The sequence below is a fragment of the Bufo gargarizans genome, chromosome 1 (assembly GCF_014858855.1).
Source record: "Bufo gargarizans isolate SCDJY-AF-19 chromosome 1, ASM1485885v1, whole genome shotgun sequence".
Taxonomy (NCBI): Eukaryota; Metazoa; Chordata; class Amphibia; order Anura; family Bufonidae; genus Bufo; species Bufo gargarizans.
The window spans coordinates 124862859-124883263 of NC_058080.1; positions in this window are offsets into that span (position 1 = coordinate 124862859).

Consider the following 20405-nt stretch of genomic DNA (forward strand, 5'->3'; position numbering starts at 1 on the left):
TCGGACGCTCTGGTCCTCCTTCTTTCTGTTATTAGTATGCCAGCTGTCCATAAGAACAGAGCTCTGATGTTTAGCACAACACTTAACATGTAACACATAACTTCAAACATTGAAACAAACAGATCTGACAATACAGACGTGAACACACAAAGGGCCCATAAGAAACTTTTCATTGACTTCAATTTAAAAATAAAATAAATAAATAAATAAAAAATGTACAGCTTGATAAATGCTGTTGGCACCAATAAAAACCAAAAGCTTCCAAGAAAAATAAAATAAAATCCTCAATGCGCATATTATTTAAAAAAACAAATATCGTACTCCATACGCATTCATATACATTTTCATGTACTCATTTTCATTAACAGCTCATAATCAGTCTTTACACATATTCGCCTCAATCACAACTCAAAGCCACACCCATTCACATTCCACTGAATCATTTATATCTTCCAACCCACATTGTTTCATCCCAAAACTTGCAGCACAGACAAACACAGCTTTCCTGGAAACAGATAGCCACACCACACCCAGAATTGCTGATGGTCTGTCACTGTAAGACAATATACATGTTATAATCATACAGTCATTTTGTTAAAAGCTGGATTCCCACAGTACACTGCTTGGGAAAGAAGAAAGAAGAAAGAAAATTATTGAACAATTCTTTGTCTTGTATAATATATTACACATCACTTAGTCTGCATCATTCCCTCATTCCCTCCTCCCTTTTTTCTTCGCCTGCTCCCCTTATCTCAGGAATGTTTCTGTTAAGGTGGGGGAAGTGAGTCTCTGTAGCTCACACTGGATACAACACCTATCCATTAACTGACCATCTTTTACTGCTGTAATCTCTAGGATATTCCCTAGTTAAACACACACATATTATTAGGGTAACAAAACTTAACCGGTTCGTTTCGGAACATTTAACACAAGCGCCATTCTGATTGCAGACACTGGGGCACTTTCTTTCTTTCTTGTTAATGCCATCAATTAACATCCTGACACTGCTCTGTTTCTCACTCATTAGAACTCCCCCCCCCTCAAAATCACGGGAGTTCTGATGCCCACAGTCTGTAAGCTCTAACTTCACAGATTCTTACAGATCTTCATCCCTGTTGCCAGGGGGCAACCTCTGTCCGAGTCTATACTTTCTCTAATATTCTTTTTCACATTTTAACTTTCAATTCTTCCCGCGCTACTAGCTAGGGGCTGTATTTTCTCCTTCTTCATAATGCTGGGACTGACCCATATCAAAACAGTATTTCAGACTGTCACACACACAAAACAGAGGAGTGATCAGCACCTTTAGCCCTTTCTTCCGCAGACAAAGGATTAACCCTCCCCTCTGGTTTTCTCAAATCTGACTATCACGTCTGACTAGTCAGTCGGGACTTCCCGCACGTCTTCCCCAAAACCAGGGGTCAGGCGGGCTCCGTCGCGTCTTCCTGGGGTCAGGTCAGGTAGAGAATATCACCGCAGTCTTCCCCTAGATCAAAAGGTCATGAGAGGTTCTACCATCTTCCTAGGGTCAGGTCAGGTAGTCTCCGCAGTCTTCCATTAGATCAAAAGGTCATACGGCTCTATGCATCTCCCTGGTCAGGTCAGCCGGAGTTCCTTTGTCCCACACCTCGGCGCTACAGCGCCTCCTTCCAAACCAGGAGGTTACTGTCCCCTCCCTTTGTCTGTGGTTTTACCATCTGTGCTCAACTCACTCCTCACATAAATCACAGACACACACAAAACATATACACACCAGAGTGATCTATGATTTCAGAGTATTGGTTCAATAGACTCTAAGCTTTCAGCATTACAGCCAACTACTATACTTACATCGGTACCACCTCACAGCAGACCGAGCTATCTGAGCATGACGAAGTAAATAGCAGAAAGGCAGATGAGATAAAAAGTTTTCTCACCTTTCTTTGAGGTTGCAATCCTCTCTCCTCTGCCGTTCGTCAAGCTCAGGGGCCCGTCTTGTCAGCTGTTTGACGCTACGTTCGCTCAGAGTCCAATCTGGGGTGCCATTTGTTAAAACCACCCTAAATTAGGGTATTTTAGATACACTCTGGTGTTCCAGATCAATGTACCCCCCCCAGGGGTTAATATCCACGCGTGGCTGAGAGACTGAACACTGACACAGAAGTTGGTCAAAGCAATCTCTAACTTTAAATACATGGGGGTAAGCGTATATACATTTTCAGAAGAGGGCAGTCCTCACTGAGGCTAAAACATTGTTTCATTGGTCAAAAAGGAAGAAGAGATAAGAGAGAGGAGATAGCACCCTGGCTTCTGCGCACTGGGTCCTCCTTTGGAATGTGAACTAATGTAAACATCTGGTTACCATCGCCATTTTGTAATGGAGTTTATTCTAACAAGAATACTGCCTACATCATATGTGACACTTCAAAGAGGTGCTTCTCTATAGGCAGTTAATAATATATACATATTATCAAGCCATATGATTGGCTTACGCATTCCACCACACTCTATGGGAAACCTCAAAGAAAGATGATAAATCAGACACTTCCCACAGCACAGGTCTTTGCCCCCCTCTCTCTCCTCTCCAGTCTTGAAACAAAGAGGGGGGTGGGTGGGCACTTGGAAGTAGAAAAAGTTAACTCATTACAATCCTAGATATACAAAATATAGAATAAAATTCACACATCTTTAACACTGATTAGGGCCTTACTAGGGCTTTCAGCGTAGGATCAGAGTTCCTGTCTGGGCCACCCCTTGCAGGGTTTTTTGGAACCCGTCCTCTGGATATATCAATAGGGCGGACTAGGACACGTAGGGTTTCACTAGGGTCCGTACATTCATTATGTTAATACCCGACTCTATCCCTCACGTCTTTATCCTTGCCTAGCCCACCACTAGTACCAACGTTGACATCCCAGCCTCACATGGTATCGGCCATGTTCTTAGGCTGAGGGTGTGTTTGTATTATATGTTTGTTTGTCTATAGGGGCTTTTTTTTTTATCTCCTGTTGAATTAAAAGTGATATTTTATCGTAGTCTACTGTCCCCTTTAAATAGTTTTTTTCATTGTGAACAAGCCTAGAAAAATTCTCGCTTTTAATTGGGAACAGCAGCAGTATAGTGTGGAGGTGGAAAGGTGTTCAAGTGGACCGTGAAAGTCATAGTTACATAGTTAATACAGTTGAAAGAAGTCCATCAAGTTTAACCAAGGGATAGGTAGGGACGTGAATCCCAGAAGGAAGGTTTCTACACATTTTCATAAGCATTAATGTCATTAACTTTTAAGAATTCATCTAAACCCTTTTTAAAACTGTCCTTGGCTCATGCTGAAGTGACCACTTCCTGAGGAAGTCTGTTCCCCAGATTCACCATTCTCAAAGTAAAGAAACTTTGACGCTTCTGGAGACGGACCTTTTTCTTCTCCAGTCAGAGGCAGTGCCCCCTTATCTTTGGAAGGTACTTTACATGAAACAGTTTTTCACCATACTTTTTGTATGGCCCATTTATATATTTGTATAGTTTAATCATGTCCCCCTTTAGACATCTCTTTTCAAGGACTAAATACATTTTATTCCTTTAATCTTTCTTCATAACCAAGACCCTCCATGCCCCTTATCAGTTTAGTCACTCTCCTTTGTACCTTTTCCAGTTCCAAAACATACTTTCTATGTACTGGTGACCAGAACTGAACTGCATATTCCAGATTAAGTCGCACCAACGCTTTGTAAAGTGGTAATATGACATTCCGGCCCCGCGAGTCAATGCCTCATTTAATGCATGCCAATATCATGGTAGCCTTAGAAGCAGCTCATTGACATTGTATGCTGTTATTTAATCTACGATCTACAAGGACACCCAAATCCTTCTCTATAAGTGGCTCTTCCAATGTTACATCCCCTAGGACATATGATGCACAGAGATTATTACTACCAAAATGCATAATTATTTATATATTTATATATATATATATATATATATATATATATATATTAAACCTCATTTGCCAAGTTGATGCCAAATCACTCAGAGTGTTTAAGTCAGTTTGTAGTTTATGGACATATTTCATAGACTGTACAGTACTGCATCAGCATTGGGCCTATTCTCTTCAATATATTTATTGATGATCTTGTAGAAGACTTGCACAATAAAATATACATTTTTGCAGATAACACTAAACTGTGTAAAGTAATTAACACTGAAGAGGACAATATACAGCTACAGATGGATCTGGATAGATCGGGGGCTTGGGCAGAGAAGTATCAGATGAGGTTTAACACTGACAAATGTAAGGTTATGCACATGGGAAGGAATAATGCAAGTCACCCGTACATACTAAATGGTAAAACACTGGGTAACACTGACATGGAAAAGGACCTAGGAATTTTAATAAACAGCAAACTAAGCAGTAAAAACCAGTGTCAGACAGCTGCTGCCAAGGCCAATAAGATAATGGGTTGCACCAAAAGGGGCATAGATGCCCATGATAAGAACATAGTACTACCACTTTACAAATCACTAGTCAGACCACACATGGAGTACTGTGTACAGTTCTGGACTCCTGCGAACAAGGCAGACATAGCAGAGCTAGAGAGGGTTCAGAGGAGGGCAACTAAAGTAATAACTGGAATAGGGCAACTACAATACCCTGAAAAATTATCAACATTAGGGTTATTCACTTTAGAAAAAAGACGACTGATGGGAGATCAAATGACTATGTATAAATATATCAGGGGTCAGTACAGAGATCTCTCCCATCATCTATTTATCCCCAGGACAGTGACTGTGACAAGGGGACATCCTCTGCGTCTGGAGGAAAGAAGGTTTGTACACAAACATAGAAGAGGATCTTTACGGTAAGAGCAGTGAGACTATGGAACTCTTTGCCTGAGGAGGTGGTGATGGTGAGTACAATAAAAGAATTTAAGAGGGTCTTAGATGAATTTCTGGAGTGTAATAATATTATAGGCTATATCTACTAGAGAGGGGTCATTGATCCAGGGAGTTAGTCTGATTGCCTGATTGGAGTCGGGAAGGAATATTTTCCCCCTTAAGTGGGGGAATTGTCTCCTACATCACAAGTTTTTTTTGCCTTCCCCTAGATCAACGTGCAGGATAACAGGCCGAACTGGATGAACAGATGTCTTTTTTCAGCCTTATATACTATGTTACTATGTTACATTGCTTAGTGTCATCTGCAAAAATAGAAATGGCGCTATCAATCCCATCCTCAATATCATTATTAAATAAATTAAATAATAAAAGTCCCAGCACTGAACATTGGGGTACACCACTTATGACCCGGGACCATTCTGAATAGGAATCATTGTCCACGACTCTCTGGACACGGCCCTTCAGCCAGTTTTCAATCCAATTACAAAATATACTTACCAAGCCTATACACCTTATGTTACCTAAACATCTATGAGGGACAGTATCAAAAGCATTTGCAAAATCCAGAAACACTAGATCTACAGTCGCCCCTCTATCCAGGCTTCTACTTACCTCCTCATAAAGACAAATGAGGTTAGTCTGACAACTTTTTGTCCTTGGTAAACCCATGTTGGTTATCACTTATGATATTATTAACAGTCCCATAGTCCTGTATATAGTCCCTTAAGAGCCCTTCAAACATTTTTCCCACAACAGAAGTTAAACTAACTGGTCTATATTTACTTGTAGAGGACCTAGATCCTTTTTTGAATATGGGCACTACATTTGCCTTGCACCAATCACTTGGCACTGTACCAGTACCTAAAGTATTTCTGCATAAAAAAATGATAAACAAGGGCGCAGCAATAACTGAACTGAGCTCTTTAAGAACTGTAATGTCCCTGCCTGTAACACCTGCTCTATGTGTCCACCATGGTGTGCACATTGGCGCACAGAAAGAATTGCAAGGAGTGTCCCACTTTCTCTTTCACATCAGAGTACAAGGACAGAATGGCTTTTTGAAGAAATAATGCTAGCTAGGTATCTTCCAGTCAGACTGTGCACACGGCCTTGGTCCTTTAATGGCAGAAAACAGAACTATGTAGCAGAAGTAGTCTGACCAAGGGAAGCACTAAGTTATGATTGTAACGGATCTCCTGGCACCCCAACCGGGTTCCTCCATCGATAGATGCTCCTAGTGCTTCCCGAGGACTCCAAGCACTCCACTTGACACCGTTAGCGCTGCAGACCCCACGAACCGCCGAAGCTTGGTTGAGATCTCGCCGTCTCCTACCCACCCTGGACCTACGACAAGGCTCCAGTGGGTGAACCTCTCTTAAATCCCGAGAGCAGGAACAGCTCTTACAAGAGCTAGTAGTTATGCCAGGGGAGTATAGCAAATCTTCAGCAATCCCCCAGTGTCGATCAGTTACCCAAACACCAGCCTCAACATGGTAAAGGGTAAAACAGGAACTTTTTATTTGAACACACAAGCCTTAGTTTATACACATCTTCCAACAAGGCTACCACCCACAGGGTTTTGTAAAAACAGCCAATAACCACGTACAATACACTCAGACACTCCCACACAAAATCCTCCCCTCTGCCCGTGCTACAATTACCTCACACTGGGTTGATGTAATCATCACAGGCAGGCAAATACACAATATCCTCTGTCCTGGAGACAACCGAGAAGTAATTCAATTATCTCTCAGGTCAAAGGACATCGCCAATACACACAGAGAGACAATGGAACAGACCTCACTACTCAACGTACAGTACAGACCAAAAGTTTGGACACACCTTCTCATTCAAAGAGTTTTCTTTATTTTCATGACTATGAAAATTGTAGATTCACACTGAAGGCATCAAAACTATGAATTAACACATGTGGAATTATATACATAACAAAAAAGTGTGAAACTACTAAAAATATGTCATATTCTAGGTTCTTCAAAGTAGCCACCTTTTGCTTTGATTACTGCTTTGCACACTCTTGGTATTTTCTTAATGAGATTCAAGAGGTAGTCATCTGAAATGGTCTTCCAACAGTCTTGAAGGAGTTCCCAGACATGCTTAGCACTTGTTGGCCCTTTTGCCTTCACTCTGCGGTCCAGCTCACCCCAAACCATCTCGATTGTGTTCAGGTCCGGTGACTGTGGAGGCCAGGTCATCTGTCGCAGCACCCCATCACTCTCCTTCATGGTCAAATAGCCCTTACACAGCCTGGAGGTGTGTTTGGGGTCATTGTCCTGTTGAAAAATAAATTATGGTCCAACTAAACGCAAACCGGATGGAATAGCATGCTGCTGCAAGATGCTGTGGTAGCCATGCTGGTTCAGTATGCCTTAAATTTTGAATAAATCCCCAACAGTGTCACCAGCAAAGCACCCCCACACCATCACACCTCCTCCTCAATGCTTCACGGTGGGAACCAGGCATGTAGAGTCCATCCGTTCACCTTTTCTGCGTCGCACAAAGACACTGTGGTTGGAACTAAAGATCTCAAATTTGGAATCATCAGACCAAAGCACAGATTTCCACTGGTCTAATGTCCATTCCTTGTGTTCTTTAGCCCAAACAAGTCTCTTCTGCTTGTTGCCTGTCCTTAGCAGTGGTTTCCTAGCAGATATTCTACCATGAAGGCCTGATTCACACAGTCTCCTCTTAACAGTTGTTCTAGAGATGTGTCTGCTGCTAGAACTCTGTGTGGCATTGACCTGGTCTCTAATCTGAGCTGCTGTTAACCTGCGATTTCTGAGGCGGGTGACTCGGATGAACTTATCCTCCGCAGCAGAGGTGATTCTTGGTCTTCCTTTCCTGGGGCGGTCCGCATGTGAGCCAGTTTCTTTGTAGCGCTTGATGGTTTTTGTGACTGCACTTGGGGACACTTTCAAAGTTTTCCCAATTTTTCGGACTGACTGACCTTCATTTCTTAAAGTAATGATGGCCACTCGTTTTTCTTTACTTAGCTGCTTTTTTCTTGCCATAATACAAATTCTAACAGTCTATTCGGTAGGACTATCAGCTGTGTATCCACCTGACTTCTCCACAACGCAACTGATGGTCCCAACCCCATTTATAAGGCAAGAAATCCCACTTATTAAACCTGACAGGGCACACCTGTGAAGTGAAAACCATTTCAGGTGACTACCTCTTGAAGCTCATCAAGAGAATGCCAAGAGCAATGCCAAAGCAGTAATCAAAGCCATAGGTGGCTACTTTGAAGAACCTAGAATATGACATATTTTCAGTTGTTTCACACTTTTTTGTTATGTATATAATTCCACATGTGTTAATTCATAGTTTTGATGCCTTCAGTGTGAATCTACAATTTTCATAGTCATGAAAATAAAGAAAACTCTTTGAATGAGATGGTGTGTTCAAACTTTTGGTCTGTACTGTATACAATGCCCCACCCTTTTCAATACACATAGACATTTAACATCCCAAAATAGCACAAATTAGACCAGGGGTTCAAGTTAGTCCAAGTCCTTTGTGAACAAATGAGGCCTGGCTGATGAGAGGGCCCGCAATCCAGGGGCAGGAGGCGGGCAAACAGCCCCCTCCAAAACACCGTGGCGAAGTGGCTTTCGCCACAATGATACTAGCATGCAGTAGACTTTTGTTGTCTTCTTAGGCAAAGAGAAGGTGTCCCACTAGGAGGTGGCAATGAATACCGAGAGGATGTAACTGAAACTGGGAAGTTTCTCCTTCTTACAAGAAGGAGGAGCAGGAAAATGCTATGATACTTGGCTCTAAGGAACTGTGTCAGACTCAGAAGTGGCTTATACTACACCCTGCTGTGACTGAGAGGAGGAATGAGCCATCCAGTCCACAATTGCATCCTCTTTGTCCTCAATAATAATGTTGTGTCTTTCAGGAGCCTGGGAGATCTTTGGGCTACTACTTCTGCTAATACTGGTCAGATGGCTGGTGCTGCTACTGCCGCGACTAACCAAATTCTGACTCTTGGATGATGAGTCTTGGGTCTTTCATTTTGCACACTTCTGTTTTCCAGACATTTTATTATGAGGCCTATAAATTAAAACTCATGGGTTTTCTATAAATGGAAGGTTAGGGGTTTCCTATATGAAAAGGCATCTGTTTGATGCACACAGAAAATTGAACGTTATTGTTATGAAAGACTATGGAACAGTGAAGCCCTGTGCTCCCCATCAGGGAGCCACCAAAACGATGCATGCAGCGTTTTGGTGTACGCCTCCAAAGCGGAACGGAGACCGAACGCAGGCAAACTGATGCATTTTGAGCGGATTCTTATCCATTCAGAATGCATTGGGGCTGAACTGATCCATTTGGGTCCGCTTGTGAGACCCCCGAATGGATCTCACAAGCGGACCCAGAAACGCCAGTGTGAAAGTAGCCTAAGTTAAGAGAGGGGCCTATTTAAACAGAAACAGGTGAAAACTAGGGATGAGCGAACTCGAACTGTATAGTTCGGGTTCGTACCGAATTTTGGGGTGTCCGTGACACGGACCCGAACCCGGACATTTTCGTAAAAGTCCGGGTTCGGGTTCGGTGTTCGTCGCTTTCTTCGCGCTTTTGTGACGCTTTCTTGGCGCTTTTTGAAAGGCTGCAAAGCAGCCAATCAACAAGCGTCATACTACTTGCCCCAAGAGGCCATCACAGCCATGCCTACTATTGGCATGGCTGTGATTGGCCAGAGCACCATGTGACCCAGCCTCTATTTAAGCTGGAGTCACATAGCGCCGCCCGTCACTCTGCTCTGATTAGCGTAGGGAGAGGTTGCGGCTGCGACAGTAGGGCGAGATTAGGCAGATTAACTCCTCCAAAGGACTTGATTAACTGATCGATCTGCAGCTGTGGATCATTGAGCTGCTGATCCTCAATTGCTCACTGTTTTTAGGCTGCACAGACCGTTTGTCAGTCTCATTTTTCTGGGGTGATCGGCGGCCATTTTGTGTCTTGTGGTGCGCCAGCACAAGCTGCGACCAAGTGCATTTAACCCTCAATGGTGTGGTTGTTTTTTGGCTAAAGCCTACATCAGGGTGAAGCTGTCACACCAAGTGCATTTAACCAGCAATAGTCTGTTCATTTTTTGGCCATATACAAAATCAGGGGCAAGCTGCGCCTGTCACCAAGTGCATTTAACCCTCAATGGTGTGGTTGTTTTTTGGCTAAAGCCTACATCAGGGTGAAGCTGTCACACCAAGTGCATTTAACCAGCAATAGTCTGTTCATTTTTTGGCCATATACAAAATCAGGGGCAAGCTGCGCCTGTCACCAAGTGCATTTAACCCTCAATGGTGTGGTTGTTTTCTGGCTAAAGCCTACATCAGGGTGAAGCTGTCACACCAAGTGCATTTAACCAGCAATAGTCTGTTCATTTTTTGGCCATATACAAAATCAGGGGCAAGCTGCGCCTGTCACCAAGTGCATTTAACCCTCAATGGTGTGGTTGTTTTTTGGCTAAAGCCTACATCAGGGTGAAGCTGTCACACCAAGTGCATTTAACCAGCAATAGTCTGTTCATTTTTTGGCCATATCCCAGTCTAATTCTGTCACTAAATCCATACCGGTCACCCAGCGCCTAAATACTAGGCCTCAAATTTATATCCAGCTAAATCTGTCCCTAGTGCTGTAGCTGGGCGAGTTATTTAGTGTCCGTTCAAGCACATTTCTTGTTCTGGGTTGAAATACAATTCCCAATTTAGCAATTTCATAATTTAGTGGTTCCTGCTATATCAGAGCTCTTTGAAATCTATCCCAAAAAGGGTATATAATATTGAAGGTGCACATAGGGTCATTCAGAGTAACTTCACACACACCCGCTACTGTGTATTTCCAAGTCTAATTCTGTCACTAAATCCATACCGGTGACCCAGCGCCTAAATACTAGGCCTCAAATTTAATTCCCTCTAAATCTCTCGTTACCCACCGCTGTACTGTTGTTGCTGGGCAAGATATTTAGTGTCCGTCAAAGCACATTTTTTGTTCTGGGTTGAAGTACAATTCCCAATTTAGCAATTTCATAATTTAGTGGTTTCTGCTATATCAGAGCTATTTGAAATCTATCCCAAAAAGGGTATATAATATTGAAGGTGCACATAGGGTCATTCAGAATAACTTCACACACACCCGCTACTGTGTATTTCCAAGTCTAATTCTGTCACTAAACCCATACCTGTCACCCAGCGCCTAAATACTAGGCCTCAAATTTAAATCCCTCTAAATCTCTCGTTACCGTTGTCCTGTTGTAGCTGGGAAAGTTATTTAGTGCCCGTCAAAGCACATTTTTTGTTCTGGGTTGAAGTACAATTCCCAATTTAGCAATTTCATAATTTAGTGGTTCCTGCTATATCAGAGCTATTTGAAATCTATCCCAAAAAGGGTATATAATATTGAAGGTGCACATAGGGTCATTCAGAATAACTTCACACACACCCGCTACTGTGTATTTCCAAGTCTAATTCTGTCACTAAATCCATACCGGTGACCCAGCGCCTAAATACTAGGCCTCAAATTTAATTCCCTCTAAATCTCTCGTTACCCACCGCTGTACTGTTGTTGCTGGGCAAGATATTTAGTGTCCGTCAAAGCACATTTTTTGTTCTGGGTTGAAGTACAATTCCCAATTTAGCAATTTCATAATTTAGTGGTTTCTGCTATATCAGAGCTATTTGAAATCTATCCCTAAAAGGGTATATAATATTGAAGGTGCACATAGGGTCATTCAGAATAACTTCACACACACCCGCTACTGTGTATTTCCAAGTCTAATTCTGTCACTAAACCCATACCTGTCACCCAGCGCCTAAATACTAGGCCTCAAATTTAAATCCCTCTAAATCTCTCGTTACCGTTGTCCTGTTGTAGCTGGGAAAGTTATTTAGTGCCCGTCAAAGCACATTTTTTGTTCTGGGTTGAAGTACAATTCCCAATTTAGCAATTTCATAATTTAGTGGTTCCTGCTATATCAGAGCTATTTGAAATCTATCCCAAAAAGGGTATATAATATTGAAGGTGCACATAGGGTCATTCAGAATAACTTCACACACACGCTTCTGTGCATTTCCAAGTCTAATTCTGTCACTAAATCCATACCGGTGACCCAGCGCCTAAATACTAGGCCTCAAATTTAATTCCCTCTAAATCTCTCGTTACCCACCGCTGTACTGTTGTTGCTGGGCAAGATATTTAGTGTCCGTCAAAGCACATTTTTTGTTCTGGGTTGAAGTACAATTCCCAATTTAGCAATTTCATAATTTAGTGGTTTCTGCTATATCAGAGCTATTTGAAATCTATCCCTAAAAGGGTATATAATATTGAAGGTGCACATAGGGTCATTCAGAATAACTTCACACACACCCGCTACTGTGTATTTCCAAGTCTAATTCTGTCACTAAATCCATACCGGTGACCCAGCGCCTAAATACTAGGCCTCAAATTTAATTCCCTCTAAATCTCTCGTTACCCACCGGTGTACTGTTGTTGCTGGGCAAGATATTTAGTGTCCGTCAAAGCACATTTTTTGTTCTGGGTTGAAGTACAATTCCAAATTTAGCAATTTCATAATTTAGTGGTTTCTGCTATATCAGAGCTATTTGAAATCTATCCCTAAAAGGGTATATAATATTGAAGGTGCACATAGGGTCATTCAGAATAACTTCACACACACCCGCTACTGTGTATTTCCAAGTCTAATTCTGTCACTAAACCCATACCTGTCACCCAGCGCCTAAATACTAGGCCTCAAATTTAAATCCCTCTAAATCTCTCGTTACCGTTGTCCTGTTGTAGCTGGGAAAGTTATTTAGTGCCCGTCAAAGCACATTTTTTGTTCTGGGTTGAAGTACAATTCCCAATTTAGCAATTTCATAATTTAGTGGTTCCTGCTATATCAGAGCTATTTGAAATCTATCCCAAAAAGGGTATATAATATTGAAGGTGCACATAGGGTCATTCAGAATAACTTCACACACACGCTTCTGTGCATTTCCAAGTCTAATTCTGTCACTAAATCCATACCGGTGACCCAGCGCCTAAATACTAGGCCTCAAATTTAATTCCCTCTAAATCTCTCGTTACCCACCGCTGTACTGTTGTTGCTGGGCAAGATATTTAGTGTCCGTCAAAGCACATTTTTTGTTCTGGGTTGAAGTACAATTCCCAATTTAGCAATTTCATAATTTAGTGGTTTCTGCTATATCAGAGCTATTTGAAATCTATCCCTAAAAGGGTATATAATATTGAAGGTGCACATAGGGTCATTCAGAATAACTTCACACACACCCGCTACTGTGTATTTCCAAGTCTAATTCTGTCACTAAATCCATACCGGTGACCCAGCGCCTAAATACTAGGCCTCAAATTTAATTCCCTCTAAATCTCTCGTTACCCACCGGTGTACTGTTGTTGCTGGGCAAGATATTAGTGTCCGTCAAAGCACATTTTTTGTTCTGGGTTGAAGTACAATTCCCAATTTAGCAATTTCATAATTTAGTGGTTTCTGCTATATCAGAGCTATTTGAAATCTATCCCTAAAAGGGTATATAATATTGAAGGTGCACATAGGGTCATTCAGAATAACTTCACACACACGCTTCTGTGCATTTCCAAGTCTAATTCTGTCACTAAATCCATACCGGTGACCCAGCGCCTAAATACTAGGCCTCAAATTTAAATCCCTCTAAATCTCTCGTTACCCACCACTGTACTGTTGTTGCTGGGCAAGATATTTAGTGTCCGTCAAAGCACATTTTTTGTTCTGGGTTGAAGTACAATTCCCAATTTAGCAATTTCATAATTTAGTGGTTTCTGCTATATCAGAGCTATTTGAAATCTATCCCTAAAAGGGTATATAATATTGAAGGTGCACATAGGGTCATTCAGAATAACTTCACACACACGCTTCTGTGCATTTCCAAGTCTAATTCTGTCACTAAATCCATACCGGTGACCCAGCGCCTAAATACTAGGCCTCAAATTTAAATCCCTCTAAATCTCTCGTTACCCACCACTGTACTGTTGTTGCTGGGCAAGATATTTAGTGTCCGTCAAAGCACATTTTTTGTTCTGGGTTGAAGTACAATTCCCAATTTAGCAATTTCATAATTTAGTGGTTTCTGCTATATCAGAGCTATTTGAAATCTATCCCTAAAAGGGTATATAATATTGAAGGTGCACATTGGGTCATTCAGAATAACTTCACACACACCCGCTACTGTGTATTTTCAAGTCTAATTCTGTCACTAAACCCATACCTGTCACCCAGCGCCTAAATACTAGGCCTCAAATTTATATCCCGCTGAATTTGAATACAATACATTGGGCCAAATAATATATTTGTTGTTGTGGTGAACCATAACAATGAGAAAAACATCTAGTAAGGGACGCGGACGTGGACATGGTCGTGGTGGTGTTAGTGGACCCTCTGGTGCTGGGAGAGGACGTGGCCGTTCTGCCACATCCACACGTCCTAGTGTACCAACTACCTCAGGTCCCAGTAGCCGCCAGAATTTACAGCGATATATGGTGGGGCCCAATGCCGTTCTAAGGATGGTAAGGCCTGAGCAGGTACAGGCATTAGTCAATTGGGTGGCCGACAGTGGATCCAGCACGTTCACATTATCTCCCACCCAGTCTTCTGCAGAAAGCGCACAGATGGCGCCTGAAAACCAACCCCATCAGTCTGTCACATCACCCCCATGCATACCAGGGAAACTGTCTCAGCCTCAAGTTATGCAGCAGTCTCTTATGCTGTTTGAAGACTCCGCTGGCAGGGTTTCCCAAGGGCATCCACCTAGCCCTTCCCCAGCGGTGAAAGACATAGAATGCACTGACGCACAACCACTTATGTTTCCTGATGATGAGGACATGGGAATACCACCTCAGCATGTCTCTGATGATGACGAAACACAGGTGCCAACTGCTGCGTCTTTCTGCAGTGTGCAGACTGAACAGGAGGTCAGGGATCAAGACTGGGTGGAAGACGATGCAGGGGACGATGAGGTCCTAGACCCCACATGGAATGAAGGTCGTGCCACTGACTTTCACAGTTCGGAGGAAGAGGCAGTGGTGAGACCGAGCCAACAGCGTAGCAAAAGAGGGAGCAGTGGGCAAAAGCAGAACACCCGCCGCCAAGAGACTCCGCCTGCTACTGACCGCCGCCATCTGGGACCGAGCACCCCAAAGGCAGCTTCAAGGAGTTCCCTGGCATGGCACTTCTTCAAACAATGTGCTGACGACAAGACCCGAGTGGTTTGCACGCTGTGCCATCAGAGCCTGAAGCGAGGCATTAACGTTCTGAACCTGAGCACAACCTGCATGACCAGGCACCTGCATGCAAAGCATGAACTGCAGTGGAGTAAACACCTTAAAACCAAGGAAGTCACTCAGGCTCCCCCTGCTACCTCTTCTGCTGCTGCCGCCTCGGCCTATTCTGCTGCTGCCGCCTCGGCCTCTTCCTCCGCCTCTGGAGGAACGTTGGCACCTGCCGCCCAGCAAACAGGGGATGTACCACCAACACCACCACCACCACCTCCGTCACCAAGCGTCTCAACCATGTCACACGCCAGCGTTCAGCTCTCCATCTCACAAACATTTGATAGAAAGCGTAAATTCCCACCTAGCCACCCTCGATCCCTGGCCCTGAATGCCAGCATTTCTAAACTACTGGCCTATGAAATGCTGTCATTTAGGCTGGTGGACACAGACAGCTTCAAACAGCTCATGTCGCTTGCTGTCCCACAGTATGTTGTTCCCAGCCGGCACTACTTCTCCAAGAGAGCCGTGCCTTCCCTGCACAACCAAGTATCCCATAAAATCAAGTGTGCACTGCGCAACGCCATCTGTAGCAAGGTCCACCTAACCACAGATACGTGGACCAGTAAGCACGGCCAGGGACGCTATATCTCCCTAACTGCACACTGGGTAAATGTAGTGGCAGCTGGGCCCCAGGCGGAGAGCTGTTTGGCGCACGTCCTGCCGCCGCCAAGGATCGCAGGGCAACATTCTTTGCCTCCTGTTGCCACCTCCTCCTTCTCGGCTTCCTCCTCCTCTTCTTCCACCTGCTCATCCAGTCAGCCACACACCTTCACCACCAACTTCAGCACAGCCCGGGGTAAACGTCAGCAGGCCATTCTGAAACTCATATGTTTGGGGGACAGGCCCCACACCGCACAGGAGTTGTGGCGGGGTATTGAACAACAGACCGACGAGTGGTTGCTGCCGGTGAGCCTCAAGCCCGGCCTGGTGGTGTGTGATAATGGGCGAAATCTCGTTGCAGCTCTGGGACTAGCCAATTTGACGCACATCCCTTGCTTGGCGCATGTGCTGAATTTGGTGGTGCAGAAGTTCATTCACAACTACCCCGACATGTCAGAGCTGCTGCATAAAGTGCGGGCCGTCTGTTCGCGCTTCCGGCGTTCACATCCTGCCGCTGCTCGCCTGTCTGCGCTACAGCGTAACTTCGGCCTTCCCGCTCACCGCCTCATATGCGACGTGCCCACCAGGTGGAACTCCACCTTGCACATGCTGGACAGACTGTGCGAGCAGCAGCAGGCCATAGTGGAGTTTCAGCTGCAGCACGCACGGGTCAGTCGCACTACAGAACAGCACCACTTCACCACCAATGACTGGGCCTCCATGCGAGACCTGTGTGCCCTGTTGCGCTGTTTCGAGTACTCCACCAACATGGCCAGTGGCGATGACACCGTTATCAGCGTTACAATACCACTTCTATGTCTCCTTGAGAAAACACTTAGGGCGATGATGGAACAGGAGGTGGCCCAGGAGGAGGAGGAGGAGGATGAGGAAGAGGGGTCATTTTTAGCACTTTCAGGCCAGTCTCTTCGAAGTGACTCAGAGGGAGGTTTTTTGCAACAGCAGAGGCCAGGTACAAATGTGGCCAGCCAGGGCCCACTACTGGAGGACGAGGAGGACGAGGATGAGGAGGAGGTGGAGGAGGATGAGGATGAAGCATGGTCACAGCGGGGTGGCACCCAACGCAGCTCGGGTCCATCACTGGTGCGTGGCTGGGGGGAAAGGCAGGACGATGACGATACGCCTCCCACAGAGGACAGCTTGTCCTTACCCCTGGGCAGCCTGGCACACATGAGCGACTACATGCTGCAGTGCCTGCGCAACGACAGCAGAGTTGCCCACATTTTAACCTGTGCGGACTACTGGGTTGCCACCCTGCTGGATCCACGCTACAAAGACAATGTGCCCACCTTACTTCCTGCACTGGAGCGTGATAGGAAGATGCGCGAGTACAAGCGCACGTTGGTAGACGCGCTACTGAGAGCATTCCCAAATGTCACAGGGGAACAAGTGGAAGCCCAAGGCCAAGGCAGAGGAGGAGCAAGAGGTCGCCAAGGCAGCTGTGTCACGGCCAGCTCCTCTGAGGGCAGGGTTAGCATGGCAGAGATGTGGAAAACTTTTGTCAACACGCCACAGCTAACTGCACCACCACCTGATACGCAACGTGTTAGCAGGAGGCAACATTTCACTAACATGGTGGAACAGTACGTGTGCACACCCCTCCACGTACTGACTGATGGTTCGGCCCCATTCAACTTCTGGGTCTCTAAATTGTCCACGTGGCCAGAGCTAGCCTTTTATGCCTTGGAGGTGCTGGCCTGCCCGGCAGCCAGCGTTTTGTCTGAACGTGTATTCAGCACGGCAGGGGGCGTCATTACAGACAAACGCAGCCGCCTGTCTACAGCCAATGTGGACAAGCTGACGTTCATAAAAATGAACCAGGCATGGATCCCACAGGACCTGTCCGTCCCTTGTCCAGATTAGACATTAACTACCTCCCCATAACCATATATTATTGGACTCCAGGGCACTTCCTCATTCAATCCTATTTTTATTTTCATTTTACCATTATATTGCGATGCTACCCAAAGTTGAATGAACCTCTCCTCTGCCTGTGTGCTAGGCCTAAATATATGCCAATGGACTGTTGCAGTGGTGGCTGACATGAAGCCTGATTCTCTGCTATGACATGCAGACTAATTCTCTGCTGACATGAAGCCAGATTGTCTGTTACGGGACCTCTCTCCTCTGCCTGGGTGCTGGGCCTAAATTTATGACCATGGACTGTTGCAGTGGTGGCTGACGTGAAGCCTGATTCTCTGCTATGACATGCAGACTGATTCTCTGCTGACATGAAGCCAGATCGTCTGTTACGGGACCTCTCTGCTCTGCCTGTGTGCTAGGCCTAAATATATGCCAATGGACTGTTGCAGTGGTGGGTGACGTGAAGCCTCATTCTCTGCTATGACATGCAGACTGATTCTCTGCTGACATGAAGCCAGATTGTCTGTTACGGGACCTCTCTGCTCTGCCTGTGTGCTAGGCCTAAATATATGCCAATGGACTGTTGCAGTGGTGGGTGACGTGAAGCCTCATTCTCTGCTATGACATGCAGACTGATTCTCTGCTGTCATGAAGCCAGATTGTCTGTTACGGGACCTCTCTGCTCTGCCTGTGTGCTAGGCCTAAATATATGCCAATGGACTGTTGCAGTGGTGGGTGACGTGAAGCCTCATTCTCTGCTATGACATGCAGACTGATTCTCTGCTGACATGAAGCCAGATTGTCTGTTACGGGACCTCTCTGCTCTGCCTGTGTGCTAGGCCTAAATATATGCCAATGGACTGTTGCAGTGGTGGGTGACGTGAAGCCTCATTCTCTGCTATGACATGCAGACTGATTCTCTGCTGTCATGAAGCCAGATTGTCTGTTACGGGACCTCTCTGCTCTGCCTGTGTGCTAGGCCTAAATATATGCCAATGGACTGTTGCAGTGGTGGGTGACGTGAAGCCTCATTCTCTGCTATGACATGCAGACTGATTCTCTGCTGACATGAAGCCAGATTGTCTGTTACGGGACCTCTCTGCTCTGCCTGTGTGCTAGGCCTAAATATATGCCAATGGACTGTTGCAGTGGTGGGTGACGTGAAGCCTCATTCTCTGCTATGACATGCAGACTGATTCTCTGCTGACATGAAGCCAGATCCTCTGTTACGGGAGCTCTCTCCTCTGCCTGGGTGCTGGGCCTAAATTTATGACAATTGACTGTTGCAGTGGTGGGTGACGTGAAGCCTGATTCTCTGCTATGATATGAAGACTGATTCTCTGCTGACATGAAGCCAGATTCTCTGTTACGGGACCTCTCTCCTCTGCCTGGGTGCTGGGCCTAAATTTATGACAATGGACTGTTGCAGTGGTGGCTGACGTGAAGCCTGATTCTCTGCTATGACATGCAGACTGATTCTCTGCTGTCATGAAGCCAGATTGTCTGTTACGGGACCTCTCTGCTCTGCCTGTGTGCTAGGCCTAAATATATGCCAATGGACTGTTGCAGTGGTGGCTGACGTGAAGCCTCATTCTCTGCTATGACATGCAGACTAATTCTCTGCTGACATGAAGCCAGATTGTCTGTTACGGGACCTCTCTCCTCTGCCTGGGTGCTGGGCCTAAATTTATGACAATGGACTGTTGCAGTGGTGGCTGACGTGAAGCCTGATTCTCTGCTATGACATGCAGACTAATTCTCTGCTGACATGAAGCCAGATTGTCTGTTACGGGACCTCTCTCCTCTGCCTGGGTGCTGGGCCTAAATATATGCCAATGGACTGTTGCAGTGGTGGCTGACGTGAAGCCTCATTCTCTGCTATGACATGCAGACTAATTCTCTGCTGTCATGAAGCCAGATTGTCTGTTACGGGACCTCTCTGCTCTGCCTGTGTGCTAGGCCTAAATATATGCCAATGGACTGTTGCAGTGGTGGGTGACGTGAAGCCTCATTCTCTGCTATGACATGCAGACTGATTCTCTGCTGACATGAAGCCAGATTGTCTGTTACGGGACCTCTCTGCTCTGCCTGTGTGCTAGGCCTAAATATATGCCAATGGACTGTTGCAGTGGTGGGTGACGTGAAGCCTCATTCTCTGCTATGACATGCAGACTGATTCTCTGCTGACATGAAGCCAGATTCTCTGTTACGGGACCTCTCTCCTCTGCCTGTGTGTGTGCTGGGCCTAAATATATGCCAATGGACTGTTGCAGTGGTGGCTGACGTGAAGCCTCATTCTCTGCTATGACATGCAGACTAATTCTCTGCTGACATGAAGACAGATTCTCTGTTACGGGACCTCCCTCCTCTGCCTGGGTGCTGGGCCTAAATATATGCCAATGGACTGTTGCAGTGGTGGCTGACGTGAAGCCTCATTCTCTGCTATGACATGCAGACTGATTCTCTGCTGACATGAAGCCAGATTCTCTGTTACGGGACCTCTCTCCTCTGCCTGTGTGTGTGCTGGGCCTAAATATATGCCAATGGACTGTTGCAGTGGTGGCTGACGTGAAGCCTCATTCTCTGCTATGACATGCAGACTGATTCTCTGCTGACATGAAGCCAGATTCTCTGTTACGGGACCTCTCTCCTCTGCCTGTGTGTGTGCTGGGCCTAAATATATGCCAATGGACTGTTGCAGTGGTGGC